We start from the raw sequence: 20,390 nt of genomic DNA on the forward strand, positions 1-20,390 counted from the left end.
CCTAGAAGGGGAAATATAATGTGCTATCACTGGCTTCAGGAGCTGTTGGGAATCTATTTTCCAAAATGAGATTAAGGCCTAATATTTATAAAAGCCTGTATTGGAGGTAAGAGGCTGGACCAGAGGGTCTGGCCCTGTGGGTAAGCTCTCAGGAAGATGTTATGCACACATGGCTCATGCCTGAGTTGGTCTTCTCAGTTGATTTCTCAGTCTCAGGACACTGGTCCTGAGTGAGCTCCAGGGTCCAGTGCCAATAAGGTGTAGGGTGCCTTGTGGGCATCTGTCTCTGCTACTCTCTGATTCCCACTGCTTTCTAATGACCTAGGAAAATTGAGCCATCAACCTCTGACAACCTTGTTGTCGACATCCTCAGACTTCCTGAGCTGAGTACAGCAAGGTCTCTTCTTGTTGGCCTTGGGAAGTGTGGATACAGGAAGTAGACTAGGAAGGAAAGGCATGCCATCTGACCCCACAGCCAGCACCCTGATCTCATGCATGGCTACAGACAAGGTTCAGTGGTGTTGGGAGAGTGTCAGCCTGCCCTGATTTTCCCATGATCAGCATTCTTTCCTGGTCCCAGCTCCCAACAGCAGTGTTGTAAGCTGAGGTGGTCTGGTTACAACACAGTGGTTGGTCTAAAGCATCACTGAGCTACTTGGGACTGCCCTGTAGGTGCCCACCACACATCATCATCCCCCAGATACTGGATGTACCTCAGAAGCAAGGTTCCTGGTTATTTCCAGGAATCCCAAGGGTTACCCAGACCTCAGGTTTCATCTTAGATGTGTAGCCTTTAATTGTCAGTGGACTATGCTCCTAACTCCAAGTTTACAGAAGGGATCAGGGAAATAATGTGGGATTTTTTTTTTTTATAATGGGGCCTGACCTAATGCCATCCCTCAGTGAACAATTAGCTAATGCTGTTAGTGAATTTGTTTACCTGTGTCCCTGTTTACTGTGTTGTAAACTACACCCATCCTTCCCAGAGAAGGCAAGGGGCTATAATGGCTGGGAACACAAAGTCAGAGAGACAGAGTTTTGGACTCCAGACTTCTTTCTTGTGGGTATGCTGCAGATTGAGCCCCATGCTTTTCTGCATGCTAACAAGCTCTGGATCGCTGAGTTACAATCACAGTCCTGTGAGTTTCATATGTAAAATGTGTGTCTGTTTTGATGTGTTCAAATGAAGATTAAATAAAGCAATGCCAGCAGAGATCTCAGCATGATATCTGGCATCTACTGAATGATAAAAAATACTATCATAAACATATAAACACTAATCGTTGCAGTTAGTGTTTCAATAGGAGATATAATGTATCTAAGAGATGGAATGAGATCTGAGAAATGCCAGAATCAGTGGCAGAAACTGCAGATGCTCAGGGATTTGGAGGTGGACAGGAGGCAGGAAACTCTCCTGAATGGATTGCTTGGGCAGGATTGGGACAGAAGAATAGAGAAAGGCACTGGTAGAGAGTTGGGTGCACAGGGCCTGAGCCAGCTCATTTGGGAAAACACTTCAATCTTAAGGAGGGACGATAATGGAGTTTCTATTAATTCTTTCAGAGACACTTGCACAAAATGGGCTGGAGAATCATCTCACAGCATGATCAGTCCTCATGGCTTGACACCCATCTCTGACAGCACAGGAACTCATGAGGCAAATGGCTCAAGCCAGGTTAATTGCAGGAAGCTTCCTCAGGAGAGAGAAGGAGGTGTGAGCTTTCTCAAATGGACTCTGCCTCCAACTTGCTGGAAGCAGCCCCTGTCTCTCTCACCCATCATCCAAGAGCCATGTTCAAAAGGATGAGCAAGGGGACTTGATCCTAAGGGGTTTGCTCAGAGCTGCTGATGGGTCTGGAGACAGTCTCGGACGCACGGCCCTCATGGGGCCAGGGCCCCCTCTGTCCCATCCACCTCTCCCATCTCACTGCTGGGAAGGCCTAGCTGAACTTGGTTAAGGTGGCACAGCAAGGTGATAATGGACTCGCTAAGTCCTTTATTCACTGACAGGAGCTAACTTTGTTCTTGGTGCTTGGGGTACAGTCAATCAGGGAAGTCCCTGTTCTTGTGAACCTTCAATGTGTCCAATAGTGCCACATCCATGAACCAATAAAATGCTTTGCCTTCTATAAATGTGCCTCCTGCATTGGGCTCTATCCTATGTATTTTATAAATAGAATACTAACACTATGGGGGTTGGGTAGATGTCAGTTACATCTTAATACTTACCATTTTGAGATGAGAAAAATGGATGTGCCTTCCTGTATTAACTAAATGTCCTAAAATTGACACCGATACCTACAGGCAAAGTTCAGCACCGAAACCCTGGAACTCCAATGCCACCAACCGCAGGAGCAGAGGCAAATACAGGATTTGGATAGGGTAAGAGTGAGGGAAAGCTTCCTCCTCTCACAGCTGCTCCTATGACTATGAAGATTCATGTATGTGTTTCCACTTTCAGCTGGCTAAGGGATCTATCTATGGTCCTTAACACCAAGCTGGATGGCTCAGGCAGTAAGCCCATTTGCTCCACCTCCAAGGCCAACATAGAGCCGTTCTGCCTGCAACTGAGTTGGTATACTCAGAACAGAACCTGATTGGCTTATAGTTCCAGAGGGTAGGAAGTCCAAGACCTAATTTGATGTCCGTGAGTTGAAGGCCTTCTGCAGGAGAAAAAAGGGAGCTGAGCTCTTATAAATGGAGCCCTTTCTCATGATAATAACATGATCTCCTGTGACAAGATCTCCTTGTGAGAAAAAATAATGGCCTTATTCCTTTCCTTCTGCCCTCTGTAGCCTTTCATTCTTGTCCTTCCCCCAACATTGTTGCCTTGGAGATGGATATTCCACCACATGCTAATATGCCAAAAGATTCAAATGAGAACAAGAAGTTGGGAGCCAGGGCTGTCTACCAGCCAAAGAGAATACTGGCGGTCCCTCTGACACTGACCAGAGCTCTGTGCCAAGGAAGAAAATGGAACCCATTTTCTCTCCAATCTTTTGAGTTCCCTGATGACAGGCTGATGAACGAGGATTGTGCCTGAGAAATACTTGTAGTTTCCAAGGCTGACTGGTCCATCCATCTACCACACTTCATTTATATGAAATGTATGGCCCTGTATAGCTGAAAGGAACTTTATTGATCATCTAGTCCTAAGTGCCTCATTCTATGGTTGGGGAAACTGAGGCACAATTTGATATTTTAAAAAATTATTTCTAAAGGTCATTTACAGGTTGTCTAAGGAAGAGATAGGTATGAACTCTAGATTTCCCACCCTCAATGCGTGACTGTTCTACTAAGTGAATGGCTTTCTCATGGCCAGACTTTTCAAATCATTTATGGGGAAAATGATCTGCCCTTCCTACACTTTTCCAGCCCTGCAGAAGGAGGCTGAGAGGCTGGGGCCTGGGGCTTAGAGTCCATGGTTCTCTGCCTAGCATTAGTTAGGCAGGGGAATATGGAAAAAACACCTTTCCTCAGACAGGTCCTTGAGGCCTTCAGTGAGGTAGGAGGTAGGGAAGAAAGAAGGTAGGATGGAGAAGAGGAAGGGTGGTCTGTCTTGAGTTCTCTCCTCAGTCATGGGGCCCACTACCCATCTGGCAAAACTCCAGAGGCAAGAACCCAGGGTTCACTGGTGGAGGGAGAAGGGTTCATATCTTAGTACCACTCCCACCTGCTCAGAGACCTTCGCCAGATCTAAAACTCACCCACTCAGCACAGTCTCTACTTTTCTTTTGTGTTGGTACTGGGGCTTGAACTCAGAGCCTTGAGCTCTTGCTCAGCTCTTATACTCAAGGCTACCACTCTACCACTTGAACCACAGCTCTACTTTTTGCTATTAGAGATAAGAAGCTCATGGACTTTTCTGCCCGGGCTGGTTTTGAACTGGGATCCTCAGTTCCAGGCTCCTGAGTAGCTAGGATTACAGACCTGAGCCAGTGGCATCTGGCTTCAGAATAGTCTGTTAATCTCTGATTCTTTCATTTCTTTTTTGGATGTTTAAACTCCAAGTGTTGACTTTACCACTTGAGCTATAACCTGACTTTGTTTTGCTTTAGTTTTTCTCCTCCTCCTCCTCCTCCTCCTCCTCCCCCTCCTCCTCCCCCTCCTCCTCCTCTTCCTCCTCCTCCTCCTCCTCCTCCTCCTCTTCTTCCTCCTCCTTCTCTTCCTCCGAAGTTTTCTTTTCTACCTAAGCAGGCTTCAGCCTGAGATCCTCATACCTCTGCCTCCCCTGTAATTGGGATTATAAGCATGTAACACTATGCTTGGTTCTTTATTTGCCAGAACATCTCACTTATTTTTCCCCCCTGTCTGGCTAGTGTTAAACCATGATCCTCTTATCGTAGCCTCCCAAGCAGCTACAACTGTTTTTCTTCATTTGTTAAAACACTGAAGTTGTAGTTTGGCAGGGCAGGCCAGAGAGCTTGTTTACAAAATACTTACCATAAGTTCTAGACTAGAATGCTCCTAATACAAGACCTCTGTCACGACTTCTTCCTGCCTTAAACATTGCAGGGTGAAGGGCCCCCCTGCTTGCTCTTCCTTCTGTTCTCTCCAGCTCTGGGTTAGCTACATGCAGCAGCCACACCCACGTGGTCTGGGTCCTTCAGCTCTGTGGGCCTAAGGGTCAGCTCCCCATTACTTCAGGATGGGAGAATGCAACAAAGATTATGGGGTCTACCCGGAGCAGCATGACCAACGCCAGTAAAGTCTTGGCCTTGTAAAGTGCATTGAGGGGGCAAAGGAAATTCACCCAAGCTACAAAGGCATTCCCCAGATACTTCCTTTACACAGAATTCCTCTAGAGCGCTTACTGTGAACTTTTTCCTTGCGAGGATTCTGCTTCCGTGCACATGTCTAGGAATTTACCTTGTATGCACAGGAGGACTGTGGAGACCGCTGCCATCCCCCCTCCCCAGCACCTTCTCTCGTCTCTTGGCTTCAGCACAGGCTGGGTTGCTGACCTGCAGACAGCAACATGAGGACAGGAGTGCCAGCTGGAAAGAGCTGTGTCTGACAAAGCTACCTGCTGTCTCAGACTGTGCAGTTCACCGCGACCACTGCCTTGGGCCAGGGAGCACCTTGTCATTCTGTGTTATCCTCATACTGGAACTCAGGCTCAGCAGAGCGTGCAGCCAGCCTGTGATAACCACACAGACACCTGCCATGCCGTGGTGACCATTCCCCCACTAAGCATTTCTGACCTCCCACATAGGGAGCTGGTCAGAGCCCCCTGCTCCATCCACCCGGCCTTCCAGCTCACCATGTCTTCCTTATTTTCAGCTGACTGAGGGCCAGCCTGGCAGGGCTGGGCTTTCTCTGCCTTCCTGGCCTGCCTCTCTGGCCATGCTACAGGGGGTGGTGATAACTTGGGCCTTTGCAAACAGCAGGGCCCCAGTGCAAGGGTAGAAAAAGTCTAAGGGCAGCGGATCAGCTGCCTCTTTAACCACTCAGTGGCCAGTTTTTCCCAAATAAAGGGGGATGCTCATGCCACCCTATCAGCCTGCATGGAGGGTCATGTAAGGGAAAAGATGCAAGCCCCTGGTGAATCACAGGCTCACACACCTGACTTTTCCCTTCCTCCCCTCCAAGGATGGCAGGCAGATGGTGACCCAGAAGTCCCTACTGACATAAGAAATATGGCGAGGGCACACAGATTTTGTCTCCCAAGCCTGTAGACCAGGGACTGGACCTCTCTATGGTGCCTGGTGCTGGCACAGTCATCATTTCCTTCTATTGAGTAGGGAACACGAGCATTCCCAGATCCAGGATTCATCTTGTTTCAGACAGATTGGGTTGAGTGCCTCCTTTCCATATTCTGGAGGTAGGCATCGTGTCACCCTCATAGTTAGGCAGCTCTGCTTCCATGTCTCAGGTATGTGAGCTATCAGGATTCATCTTCACATCCTCCTAGGGTGGCGCTCCTGTTATTGGCCATTGACAGCCCTGTCTCTACATGCTGTGAGGCCGTTCCTTTTCTCACGTACTGTCCCACGGAAAGCTTCATAGGAACCCCTCTGGGTTTACAGCCAAGCTAGGGGAAGGGGTCGGGGGGGGGGGGAGGCTGGTGATTTATTTATTTATTTATTCATTTGTTTATTTATTTATTGTGCCCTCGTTCTGGGTTTTGAACTGAGGGCCTGGGTGCTATCCTTTAACTTTTTCACTTTAAGCTAGCACTCTCCCACATGACCCTCAGCTCCACTCCTGGGCCTTTTGGTGGTTAATGAGAAATAAGAGTCTCAAGGAATTTTCTGTACAGGCTGGCTTTGAACTGTGATGCTCAGATCTCAGCCTAGTGAGCAGTTAGAATTACAGGCATGAGCCACCATCACCCGGCTTAACCTATATCTATGTTTAGAAGATCTGAAGAAGTCTCCAAAATGTTCGCCTACCCTACATGGATGGCATTTTTTTCAAATGCAATAAGCTCAAATTCCAATCATTTTTTTTCTTCAAACGTGGAATCATTTTTAACATTTGTAGAACCCCTTGCCATGTTGGTTTGTAAGCCTCACTGATGATCATCAAGTCAGGGAGTTCTCGAATGTGCTTAGATGATTGGGTGCCTGGAATTCACTGCCTTCTGCACAGAATCAGAAATACAGTTATTTAATTCAGTTGACTGGTGCAAATGTGAACATAGGCCACCCTATTCTTACACTTCAAGGACTATACGAAGGGCTTGCTCTGGAGTGACTCATTCAATCTTTGTTAAAATACTTGAAGAAATAGCATTATTATTGTTTATGGACTGAATGCTGTGGTCTGTCCCAAATTCACACATGGGAAACTAATACTGAATGTATTAGAATTAAGAAGCAGAGGCTTTGAGGAAACTATGGAGTTAGGAAGGTTCCACCCTCTTGAATGGGATATGAGTGTCCATATATAAAATTGAGGTTGGAGGGAATTGCTTTGCTCTTCCCAGATGAGAGCATCCAGGACCATAGAGTCCCTTGACCTTGAACTTCTTAGCCTCCAGGACTATGAGAAATACGTTTCTGTTGTCTACAAATGATCCAGCTTTTATTATAGACTAAGACGTTGCTGTTGATTGCCATTTCATACATGAGCAAATGGAATTTCTGAGAGGTTAGGCCACTTGTACAATGTCAGGCCACGAGTCAGAATGGGAAGCAGTGAATCAAATCCAGAAGGTCAAATCAACCCCATTGCCTCTATTCCAGCCCTACCCTCCCTTATCCACCCCTAGAAACTAGTGGCAGTGTCATTGGTCGGATGTGGCTGTGTTAGGGGTGAGCCAGACCCCATTGCAGCTGCTACGCACATGGGCTGACACACAGAGATAAACAAGAGATCAAATGCAGGCATGAGTTATCAGCTGTTTGGTAATATTTGTCTGCTAATTTTGATAATTGCACATTCATTTGTCATCCGCCAGTGACTGACAGCAGGCAAACAGTAGGAGGCACCAAAGATTAAACACACACACACACACACACACACACACACACAACAAAAACCATATGGAGAAAAAGCTTAACTGGGAGGCTTTTCTGTGTCTTAGATGTCTTTCCCCTGCCAACTGGAAAGAGCCACCATGATGATATTTTGGAGGCAGAGCCACTGGGGTTGGTGCAGGGAGACCCGTGTCATTGTAAGATGTCATCATTGGCCCATTTAAGCTCCTCTTCTATGTCCAACTCCATACAGTAACAGTGACCCAGGAAACAAGGGGTTCTCAGTGCAGCAGCACTCCAGGGGTTAGGAGGAGAAGCTTCTGGAAGGTTGGTAGTGGGAAAGACTGGGTGCTCTCAAGTGACCCAGTACACCTATGCTCTGCACAGCACCACCCATGTTCCGCCTTCCATCACTCCCTAGTAGAAACAGAGTTAAACCATTGGGCCAAGTGCGACCAAACTATAGTATTAAGGGTTCTGAGTTTCACTCTGGAAGATGAACTCCCTCCATCTATCTGATCCTCCTCCTGGAAAGTAGTTTTAGCTCTGTGTGTGTGTGTGTGTGTGTGTGTGTGTGTGTGTGTGTGTGTACTAGGACTTGATCTCAGAGCCTGAGAACTGTCCCTTGGCTGGTAACCTACCACTCGAGTCACACACAGGTCCACTTCTGTGTTTTGGCTTTGTAACTGAAAATAAGACTCTCATGGACTTTTCTTCCTGGGTGGGCTTTGAACCAAGATTTCAGGTATGAACTACTAATGCCTGGCACGTCCTGTCTCTTTTCACGTAGAGATTAGTCCTGCAGGGATGTGAGAGGACTAGACAGTGGCTATGGTGGAGGTAAGAGTGTAAGGGTTGTGAGTGGAAGGAGAGCAGGTTTGAAGGAGGGGCCACCAGGGGTGATATGAGACAGTGATCCCACTGTCTTTCCCATGACTGGCCCCAGTGTCCCGAAGCCTGGCTGCACAGAGTGTTTGTACTTAATTTCCTATGAAATTTTCTGCATCTTAGTCTCTTTATTTCAGTCTTTATCACAATCACACTCATGCTTTTCCCCAAACCCCACAGCTCTTGTGCAATGGAAGCATCCGGGATCTTGGGACCTGAATTGTCCCTCAATGAATGAGTGAAAGTCTGACTCCCTGCTTTCTTCTTCTCTCCCAGGGATCCTCAGAAATCGCCAGAACTCTGCTCTGTCCATCCTTCCACCATTTTTAAAAATTTTAGGGTTAAGATGCTATACAGAGGGGTTGCAGTTACATGAGTAAGGCAATGAGTACATTAGTTGTCTATCATTGTTACCCCTTCCTTTCCTTGTTATTTTCCCACTATCCCTTCCCTCCCCACCTCCCACACTCCTCCCCAAGTTGTAAAGTTCATTTCCAGTCTACTGTCCTGTGGGTATCTTTGTTGCAAGGGGTCACCCTGTGTCCTTATTTCAGTGTTTTGTTATTCCCTTTCCCCTCCCCAGATTAGACATATGTATATATAAGATGCAGGGTACCAAAACCAAGTACAGTGATATGCCATAAGGGAAAGAACATACAAAGGAAATTACAACAACAAAATAAAATCACATGGTACATTTAAAACAATAGCAATAAAGCAGACCTCTTGTGTCCATATCTTGGGGTTCATTTCACTTAGCATCATCTTATATGGTCATTTGTACATGGCTTTTGAGCTTTTCAGCTCATCTGATAAAATTATCCTATATGTATACTAATTATTGCAAATAAGGGAAACCATGGGACCTAAATTTCTTTGGGACTAGGTTACTTCACTTAATATGATTTTTTCCCAAGTCTTTCCATTTCCTAGCAAATGGGGCAGTGCCATTCTTTCTGATGGAAGTATAGAATTCCAGCATATATATCACATTCTTGATCCACTCATCTACTGAGGGGCATCTGGGTTGGTTCCATATCTTAGCTATGGTGAATAATGCTGCAATAAGCATAGTTGTGCTGGTAGCTTTAGTATGGCCTTGTTTGTGATTATTGTTTCCTCATTAGCTCCTTTACACCCAGCCCTTCACCTTGCCACACCCAAAGCCACTCAGTGGTCCTTCTGGAGCTGTTGACAGGCCTTTGTATTTGCTTATTGTACACTAGAAGATGGGGAGGGGTGGGAGGTTGGTCCCCAACCTTGTACTAAACAGTCTCTCCCACTGCGATTCTTTCCCAAGCTCCTGCTGGGCCGGGGCTCATTTACATTTCACTCACTGACTCATTTAGCTAATTTTCTACAGTTAATTCAATGTTCACCAAGTAGCCCCAGATTGCATTTGCATTTATCACCTTTATCACCTTCCAGGGCTCCGAAGGGTTGAGGAGTCTTACTGCTTCCCTGATGTGGGTGCCCCCCCCTCCCGCCGGCCCCCCAACCCCAGGCAAAAGTAGCTCATGGCTCCCAGGCTCTCAGCAGAAAATTTTGCTACAGTGGCCACTTTCTTTGGCAGCAGCTCTAGGGTTAAGCCCCAGGAGGGCAAGCAATGTCCTCTGCCCTGCCAGCCTTGCCCAGAGAGGACGTGCCCTGACCCTAACCTTCTCCTCTTCTAATAAATAATTCACTGTGCATCCATCTGCAAGATACAGCCTGGGGTGCAAAGCATTTCTTCCACCTTAGCCTAATATAGCTTACGCTGCAGGGGGTGCTGCCTGGTGCTTATATTATTACAAGACTTGGGAAGGAGAAAAGGTAACATGAAAAGCATCCAAAAATCAAAATAGCGAAGGTGTGGTTGCTTGTGACCTGGACATAGTCTCAGAGGGCACTTGGCTCCTGATGAGCTCTGCGGTCAAGTGTGGAAGTTGGCAATATGGCGCCATGACTGTCAGACGATGGAGCAGGCCCGTGTCCACTTTCCTGCTACTCTTTAGGCTCAGCCAGGACAACACATGCAATAGGATACATCTATGGCAAGTAATAGAGATAGAAGTCTGGAGGTCTTTGGGGGAACTGAGGCTGTCAACCCATCAATAAACTCTTCTTCATCCGGAGACCACTGAAGCCTGAATAGTGTCACCCACCAGTTAACTGTCATTTCATCCTTTGCAACATTCTCTGGCATGATTCCCTTTGTGTTACCTTTGGGCCCATGGCCATGTGTGCACATCCATACATTGAATGTCACTGCTTTTGTCAAGTTTCCTAGAAATAATTCCAGAAATTCACTTGTAATTGTTTTTTTTCTCTCTCTCTCTTTTCCTACTAGTAATAGGGCTTGAATTCAAGGCTTAGGCATTGTGCTTTAGCGTTCTCATTCAAGGTTAGCATTCTACTACTTAAACCACAGCTCCACTTTCAGTGTTTTGGTGGTTAAATGGAAATCAAAATCTCATGGGGGACTTTGCTGCCCAGTCTGGTTTGAACTGTGATCCTCAGATCTCAGACTTCTGAGTAGCTATGATTACAGGTGTGGGCCACTGGCATGAGGCTTTGTTTTACAGCCCTGCCTAAATTCTCTTCCAAATCTTCCATCTATGTGCTTAGTGGAGCCCCTGGGACTTAGAAGTGGTGGGAGAGGTCCTTAACTGTGAATGTGCCTTATGCACCTCACACTCTGGCAGCCTAGCCCAGTTGTTTTTTTGTACAGAAGTAAGTTTCAATCTCCTGAGGGCAGTGCAGTCATGTGCTCAGAGGCCCTGCAAACTCCTCTCTCCCTACCAGACCCTGATGCAGCCTATGCTCTGCCTGGCTGCTTTTGCAGCATCTGCTAATCCTCTCCAGTTTTGCTTACCAGCTCTTTCTCTGGCCTGGTGCAGAGGAGGACCTTAGAGCTGAGTCACAAGTCTTCTCCATCTCTGTACACACCCCTAGATAGCTGATACCAGCTTATCAGGTTCTCATTATATGTGGGCCTTTAGGTTCCATCAAGCCTCCCACCCACCTTCAGGTACCATCTTAGGAGAAGGAATTGTTCAGGTGAGTTCTGCATTGGCTGGAAGGGCTTTCTGAACATGCACCTCTCTCCATTACCTTCAGAGGGCAAGGCTGGGAAGCGGGCTACTCCAAAGGCTTGGAGAACTATGCTGTGAGAATTTCTCACCATCTCCCTTAAGAAAGAAGCACTGGTGTTGATTCCAGTAGACATTTTTTTTGAAGCACTATATTAAGCTATTCATACCTATAATACTAGCAACGCAGGAGGCTGAGATCTGAGGATCTCAATTTGAAGCCAGAAGAAAAATCCATGTCTTAGGGTTCATTTCCCTAACATCAACTTATCTGACCTTTTCTGCTCGACTCAGACAAATACTAGTTATTGCAAATAAGGGAAACCATGGGACCTATGTTTCTTTGGGCCTGGCTTACTTCACTTAATATAAATTTTTCCAAGTCTTCCCATTTCCTAACAAATGGGGCAATGTCATTCTTTCTGATGGAGGCATAGAATTCCATTGTGTATATATGCCACATTTTCTTGATCCATTCATCTACTGAGGGGCATCTGGGTTGGTTCCACATCTTAGCTATGGTAAATAATGCTGCAATAAACATCAGATATGTATTCAAATGTTTTTTTCTTTCATGCGATTGCTTCTAACACATTTATAAGATTATTTCTTTGTTGCTTTGTATGTCCCTCCCCCATGGTATAATCCTTGCTTTCACTGTATTTGATGTTGGTATAATTTGTGGAGGGGAAGGGAAAAAACAAATCATTTTAAAAGGGATACAGGTGGACCCATTGCAACAATGAGATGTACAAGTCGTTACGTCAAAAATGAACTTTACAACTTTGGTGGGGGGGAGAGGGTTGGGTGGGGGGCGAGGGGGAGGATGGGAAGGGATAGGAAGGGGAAACAAAAGAGGAGGCTACAATGCTTGATAAGAAATGTACTCATTATCTTGCTCATGTAATTGTAACCCCTCTGTACAATATTTTCACAATAAAAAAAAGAAAAATCCATGTGATTCTTATCTCCAACTAACCAATAAAATTCTAAAAGCGGATTTGTAGCTCAAGTGGTAGAATACTAGCCCTGAGAGAAAAAGCTAAGGGACAGTATCCGAGCCCTGAGTTCTAGGACCTAGTACTGGTATGCACACATGAGCTCATATACTTACGGGCAACACACACACACACATACACACACACACACACCTTGTAGGAGTCTCAGAGCTAATTAGACACAAGCCATTCTGGGAGTGTTGGGTTCAATTTATGTCCTGTTTAGTTACCAGGAAGGAATCGGACCAGGTAAGCAGGTATCCTTGGAACCGGGTGGGATGGGTTCTGAGAATGCCTTCTTGCAGTCATTCAGAATGGGCTCTTCCTCTTCCTCCTAGCCACTTCCCTGCAAAGCAGAGTAGCAGAACAGCCTGGGGTATGGAGCTCTCTCTGAGTAGCTACTGCCCACATGTGGCTTTTGAGATCTTGAATGTGGCCAATCTGGATCTAGGTGTATGGCTCTTGTGAAGCACATATCACACCAAAAACAGTATTTTTTTTAAAAAAAAAGGTACAAAAACAAACAAATCTCAATAATATGTTGATACTGCTTGCATATTGAAATCACTCTGATTTGGATATATAGGATTTAATGGAACAGAGTATGGCAATCTCACCTTTAAAACATTTATTTTTAATGGCATGTAATCTGACTTAACACAATCTAAACAGTTAATACACCTATATATACATATATATGATATGCAGTCATCTTCCTGCATTATTTTTTAAAACATGGCTACTAGAAACTTCAGAAGTACCATCCTGGATTACTTACAGCTGTAATTTCCTTTGGATGGTACTGCTCTAGAAGCTTTCTAGATGGTCACAGGAGGCTCTGGGTGACCAGAGGCACAGACAAAGATTGGCTGCCTGTCTGTTCAAAATCTTCTGGAGGCTTCTTGGGATGTTAATCCAAGGCTTCCAAGGTTGCTAAGGCCCTGAGGCCCTATCCCAGACACATCCCCACAATGCCCTACTCCTCATTCCTGAGCCCCTGCCCTCTTTCCTCCGGTCCTTACTGCCTGGGTCTTGCTTCTTCTCAACACAGCCAAACATACCCGGTGGAGCCCTGTGCTTGTACTACGAACTCTCTCTACCCAAAACGTTTCTCTATCTCCAAACATTTGTGTACCCACCTTCTTTCCTCTTCGTATTCACTTCTCAACTAAAAAAAAATTCACTTCCTCAGAGAAGCCACCCCTGATTCACTCCCTTAAATCTCAACCAGAACTAATTACCACCCCTTTATTCTGCTTTTCACGCTGCTCCCTGACAACAAATCATACATTGACTCTCTCCTTATAATCTCTCAACACTATTCCTGGCCCAGATTAGACACTCAGAAAACTGTTGGTTCTGTGAACACGTAAGAACACACAGCAGGGTCAAAGGTACCAGGCCATTTTTTCAGATCTGTGAAAACCCGGGCTGGAAAGGAAGTCAGGGCAAAGCAGAGAAGGGTTCACTGACTGCCTGAGTTGGGAGGGTGGATGGCTTGCAGAGAGGATTCACCTTCTTCTAGAACCCTCAGTGAGATCTGCCCTAGCCTAGGAGATGAAGATCAACTTAAAAAAGAGAAAATAAAGCAAAAAACAAGACCTGCTGCTCTAGAAACATCCTGTGTGAAACTGATATCAGAAAAGGAGAGAGGGGAGAAGGGGTCCCATCTGCTGACCTGATGCACTGACTTCTTTTTTTTGGGTCCGGTTGTGGGGCCTGAACTCTGGGCCTGGGCGCTGTCCCTCAGCTCTTCAGCTCAAGGCTAGCGCTCTACCACTGAGCTACCTTCCCAGCCCTGCACTGGCTTCTTGAAGCAACCTAAGTTGATTCTAATAGCCAAGGCCCTTCCAAAGGTGCTAGAAGCCAACCTTAGAGTCACAGAGCTGTAAGAGGCCTCACTTCCAGCCTGTATTCATGCATGTGTGTGTGGGGGGGAGGTATTCCAACTTAGCTTGAGCATATCCAGCCAGCTGAGCCATGGCTGAGGCACCCCAGGCAGCCAAGCTGTTCATTTTGTGGTTTTGTACATTGCAATCAACACTGAGTTCTTTCAGGTCACTAGCTTCTCCACTGTGGTGGATGTTTGTCAGGCCCTGGTTCCAGTGTTGGCCTCTTGAGCTGGTGGAGCATGACAAATCTCTCTTCTCTAGATCACCTCTCTGAGATACAAGGTCATGAATACCCAGAAATGCAAAGCCTCCTGGGAGGTGCACTAGGAAAGGGTGGCCTTGTGATCAGAAGCCCTAAGGCCATGACTCCCAGCTTGGCAGTGACACACTCCTCTGAGGCCACAACGCCCTCCTTGCTCACATGGGATGATCCTGATTCTCAGTGGACAGTTTTGACTTCTTTTCTGACTTCCAAACTTCCAAATTTTCCCTTTTCTCCTTATGTTGGCAACATGTTACCACATGCCTTCAGGTGCCTCAGGTTCCACAGGGACAGAAGAACCAGGGAGCCAGTGCCCCAATTCCAGCAGCTAAGAGTCTAGTGGAAATATTGTCAGGTACACAGGGCATTGAACCCTAGGAAGATGGAAGTAAGAACAGGGACTATGGGCTGTGTGTACAGAGAAAGACCTGGCCTGGTCTGTGAATGCCAGGAGGCCATCTTGGAGAAGAGGGAGGAGCCAACCCTGCTTATTTCTGTGAATGCCAGGAGGCCATCTTGGAGAAGAGGGAGGAGCCAACCCTGCTTATTTCTGTGAATGCCAGGAGGCCATCTTGGAGAAGAGGGAGGAGCCAACCCTGCTTATTTCCAGTTGCCTATTGCGAAGTTCCACCTGCAGGGCCTTCACTAGGCAGATGTTTCTGGTGGCGACTTCATGTCATTACCAGCAAGAGGGTTCAATATCAGCATCTTTCCACCTCAGCCTGTATCAATGCAGATGTGTGTGCATGCACACACGCACGTGTGTGCAAACACATGCACAGATGCATGTGTGCGTTTTCGTACACCCAGGCGTGTGCGTATCTGCGTAGAATTGCAGATGTCTCCTTACAACTTCTCGAGTCTTTCCTTTCCTCAAACCATCTCTTTGCTCTTTCAGTTCTCACAGGAACTGGAACACAAAGTACTCTGTGCTCTGGGTCCCTTTGACATTCCACCCTCTGTAAAGAAAAGTCCCTGTACATGCCGACCTGAAATTGACTATGACTTACTGTAGCCTTCCAGCACAACTCTGGCATTGTCCCCAGGCTGGCTGTGCCAGCCATCTTGCCCTTCCCAGCCCTCTGCCTTCCCTTCTCTATGCTACCTCCCTTGTCTGGAACATTCTCCCCTTCCCTCTTAGCCCTCAATCTCCCAGTCATCCTTTAAAATCCACTCAAACATCACCACATAACCTCTGAAGACCACCCTCTGGCAGTCACTTGCTTACAACAATAAGGTGCTTCTTGTGATTAGCACAGGCTGACAACCTAACAACCTGTTGGGTGTTTCTTCCCACCTCTAGGCCAGGCTATAGCTCTCGTAAGGGCAAAGGTAGCAGCGGGTAACCAACTTTGATTCCTGGTCCATAACAGCACTTCACAGTAACACTAATAAGCAAATGTTATCCTTTACTAATGAATACAACCAGTCCCAATAACCCTAGAAAAGACTAAGAAGGAAGAGTATATGAGAACAGCCAGTTCATGCTGTTTAAGGCCCTGATGGGCCACCTTAAACACACACTGTGCCATACCCTTTTACTAAGCACTCTAAAAGCCAGATCTCATTGAACTACCCAGAAACCTGTACAGTCCTATGCTGGCTTCTCAGTGAATAAAGCATAGGTTTGGTGAATGTAAGTACCTTTCCTGAAGCGATACATCTTTTTTGGGGGGGTAGAAGAAGGGAGTGGTCAGTCATGGGTCTGAACTCTGGGCCTGGGCGCTGTCCCTCAGATCACTGGCTCAAGGCTAGCGCCCTACCACTTGAGCCACAGCACCACTTCCAGCTTTTTCTGCTTATGTGGTGCTGAGGAATTGAACCCAGGGCTTCATGCATGCAAGGCAAGCACTCTACCACTGAACCACCTTCCCAGCCCAGCGATACATCTTAGAAAGTGAAGAGGTATAGCCAGGTGGCTCATACTGTAAACCTAGCTACTCAGGAGGCTGAGAGCTAAAGATCGTGGTTCAAAGCCAGACCAGGGAAGGAAAGTCCATGAAACTCTTATCTTCAATTAAGCATCAAAAGCCTACAGTAGAACGGGCACTCACATGGTAGAGAACTAGCCTTGAATGACAAAGGTAAGAGGCAGCACTGAGGCCCTGATTTCAAGCCTTAGAGCAGAGGTAGCATTTGATGCCACATATCTTGTCTCCCCAAGCTTTTGGTGTGCTCTTGTTTTTGTTTTTTTTTTTTCCCTCTGGGTCAGTCATGAGGCTTAAACTCTGGGCTTGGGCACTCTCCTTGCACTCTTCAGCTCAAGGTGAGCGCTCTACCACTAGAGCCACAGTGCTACTTCTGGTTTTCTGGTGGTTTATTGGAGATAAAAGTCTCATGGACTTTCCTGCCTGGGCTGGCTTTGAGCTGTGATCCTCAGATCTCAGCCTTCTGAGTAGGTAGGATACAGGAGTGAGCCACTGGTGCCTGGCTTTTGTGTGCTCTTAATCCTGGAGCAATCTCAAGGCAAGAGGAGGATTGAGAAGGCCACTACTTTTCTCTGGGTAATCCTAAAAAAAGAAAAATTTCTGTCCCTTCTTGGATCTGATTTCCTTCCTGCTGTGGGATGAGGAAGTAAACTCTGGTATCTTATCTACCTAGATCCATTGTCATTCCCTCAAGACTCTGTTTCTCCATCTGGACTGTGGGTCAGCAACAGAGACCTGTCAGGTCATTGCACACGTGCAGTGAAGAGCCTGGTCTAGGAGTTTCACACCCCAGGGGCTCAGTTCATTTCCTCCCCGCACCTAGCCTGTGAAAAGAGAGCTGGGGGGGGGGGGGGCCTGGGAAGGTGGCTTAGTGGTAGAGCGCTTGTCTTGCATGCATGTGGCCCTGGGTTCAATTCCTCAGCACCATATAAGCAAAAAGAAAAAAGCCGGAAGTGGTGCTGTGGCTCAAGTGGTAGAGCACTAGCCTCAAGCTGAAGAGCTGAGGGACAGCACCCAGGCCCAGAGTTCAGGCCCCACAACCGGACCCCCCCCAAAAAAAAGAAAAAAGAAAAGAGAGCTGGGGGGAGGAGGGGAGCAGTCTTAGCTTTCTCCCTATCTCCCTGCCCCTGTGAGGCTGATCCTTGACCACTGGTAGACAAAAGCTGCTGGACCATCCTACTGCGAGCCAACATCTCCTTTCAGCTAGGATCTTTTAAAAGAAATGTATTTCCTCAAAATCCAACAGATAGCCAAGTTGGGGAATGGCTTTTTCCTGCCATCCTATCTTCCAAGGAAATGTAAATAGAAGAATTACAGTCCAGGCTAGCTAAAAAAGGAGGAAGCAAGAATATATCTTAAAAATAACCAGAACAATCTAGGAGCCAGTGGATCATGCCTATAAACCTAGCTACTCAGGAGGTAGAGATCTGAGGATTATGGTTCAACTGTCAGCCCAAGCAGAAAAGTCTGTGAGAGTCTTATCTCTGATTAACCACCAAAAAAAAAGTAGAGCTGTGGCTGAAATGGTAAAGTGCTAGCCTTGAGTAAATGAAGCTCAGGAATAGCTCCCAGGCCCTGAGTCCAAGCCCCAGCACTGGCACAAAATAATAACAACAACAACAACAATAATAATAATAATAACAAAATGGGCTGGAGATGTGTGGTTCAAGTAGTAGCATGATTGCCCTAGCAAGATCAAGGTTCCCCAATACCGAAAAATAAATAAATAGTCCACATATATTAAATGCAGAGAGGATTTACAGTATATGGGAGAAGGGAGGGAAAGAGCAATCACTTGGGAGTATATAAGTGCTAGGGCATATACGGTCCTTCCTCCTTCTATGTAGACTGACTTGTAAGATGATCCTGACTACTCTTTAAGATGTCACTCTTCTAAGTAAAAGAGCCGCAGACACTTATTCATATAGGTTTTTTTTTTTTTTTTAAATAAGAAGTGTTTTAGGAAATTGTTTTTCCTGTATTACAGACTACCAGAAGGAAGCTTTTAGTCCCAAGCAGCTGCTACCTTTCCATGCTGGCAGGTATCTGTCTCATTTTGGTCAATCCCACCCCTAACTTCCCCATGATGTGGGGTATCTGCCAGTCACAGATCAAGAAGAGAAGAGTTTCCTAGGGAACAGGGCCTCAGGCTTGGCCTAGATCCGGGGAGGTAGAGATCAGGGAGTGTTTTTGAGTTTATTTTCTCTCTCACTGGCCTACTTGGAATAGACCCCCAGGGCAGATGGGTTTTCCAGAGCTGCCTGAACTTTAAATACCTGCCTGGGGCTTTCCAGGCTCATCCTATAAATATTTTCCTTCCTGAGTTACTGCCAAGATGTGGGAGTTTGGAGGGCTGCCCTAAATGGGAGGTAGGGGCCTCTAAGAAGGAGGGCTTTCTGGAAGAAAGTGTGAGCCTCTGTCTTCTGGTGGGCCACAGCTGACTTCGTCAGAAGGTGGTAGTTCCCCTTATCTACCTTCTAGCCAATTCCCAGCCGAATCCCAGGAACTGTGCACTTCTTGAAAGGGCAGTTTGCTCCACAGGCTCCCATCGGATTGACTGAGCTTGCCAATCACTCCCGATCCTCAGCACTCTTGGTACCATCTTCAGCCACGCCGCTCCCCTGCGGTGAGCTCCCTCTTTCTTGGAGAACAGTGTTCACCTAGGGAAGGTCAAACAGTTGGTACAGGGTGGGCCAGGATTTGAACCTAGACAGGCCTGTACTTGAATCTATAAGCCCAGAGTTTTGGTCTCTCTACCCATTGGCCAGAGGAAATGATAATCCAGTACTGAGATGTACTTGATACTCAGGGGGCATCAGATGTTGCCCATTGTCCCCTTTGTCCCTGTCAGCCCACAGTTGGCTCCTCAGGCCTTCCTGACTGGCCCAGGACAGGAGGAAACAGAACATTTTGCTGTCCTTTATAGACACTTATTACAAAATGATATAACCAGGAGCTTCTTTAAACATTATAAGGACATCTTCTGTTTGTTAAATATCAGCCTGTAAATTAGTCAGGCCATGGTTTGTTCATTCACCATCCCAGTTCCCCAGTGGCATAGAGAAAAGAATCCAAGAGATTGGGAAGCATTCTCAAGGCTGCACAGTATGTGTTGGCTCTATCGAGGTCTGTTAAAGTTTGTTTTATGGAAACTCTATTTTTTAAAGGAGAGAGCTGAGGTCCAGAGAAGCAAAAGAGGCTATTTAAGGTCACATAGCATGTCAGCAGGGAAAGGCTGAGAATAGATATCACTTTTCTAATTATTTGGCTTTCCTCCTTCAACATACACAGAGCACGAATGGGTCAAGAAGATACCCATCACAGCACAAGGATCTTTCTAGCTCCTAGAGGTGAAATGGCTCCAGTCACCTCCCAGAGATCTCACTCACCCTACAGACAGCTGGAGTGCTCATTCACTGTCCTCTAGGTAACACTGATGAGGATGAAAGGGAAAAGAGAGGAAGGAGCATACTTCGTGTTCTGGGATAATCTCACCTGATTTCTTATCTTGGCCTAGGAGAAAGATGGGCTAGTCATTACCCAGGGTCATGCGGCCATCACACAGCACTATCAGGATGACATGCTGGCCACTCCTTCCAATTGCTAAGCCCATGCTGGGCTGGTTGGTTTTCAGGAGCTCTGCCATGACACACAAACTGAGCTCCAAGATTAGGCCTTCCCTTGGCCACAGCAGCTACCTGATGGATTCCCTGAAACATCTTTATCACTTGGTACCCCTTCTTCACTGAACAGTGTAAATATCTCAGGATGAGACTCCCCCAAGTCTAGTCCCAAAGGCAGAACGTGAATGAATTCCCAGATGGAAAGAAAGAGGAATCATACCCAGTCCCCTCCCTGCTTTTTAGTCTAGCTTTCTCCCCCTTTCCTTCCCTCCTTCTCTCCCTCCCTTCTTCCTTCCCTCCCTTC

At 46.6% G+C, this 20,390-nt stretch overlaps 1 protein-coding gene across 1 annotated transcript in view; it reads right to left on the reverse strand.

The window, feature by feature from the left end:
• The window catches only part of Asic2 (acid sensing ion channel subunit 2), a 1,002,658-nt gene that overhangs the window by 814,028 nt on the left and 168,240 nt on the right, over positions 1–20,390 (reverse strand). The window lies entirely within an intron of this gene.

The sequence above is a fragment of the Dipodomys spectabilis genome, unplaced genomic scaffold (assembly GCF_019054845.1).
Source record: "Dipodomys spectabilis isolate Male_0828 unplaced genomic scaffold, ASM1905484v1 ptg000004l, whole genome shotgun sequence".
Classification (NCBI taxonomy): domain Eukaryota; kingdom Metazoa; phylum Chordata; class Mammalia; order Rodentia; family Heteromyidae; genus Dipodomys; species Dipodomys spectabilis.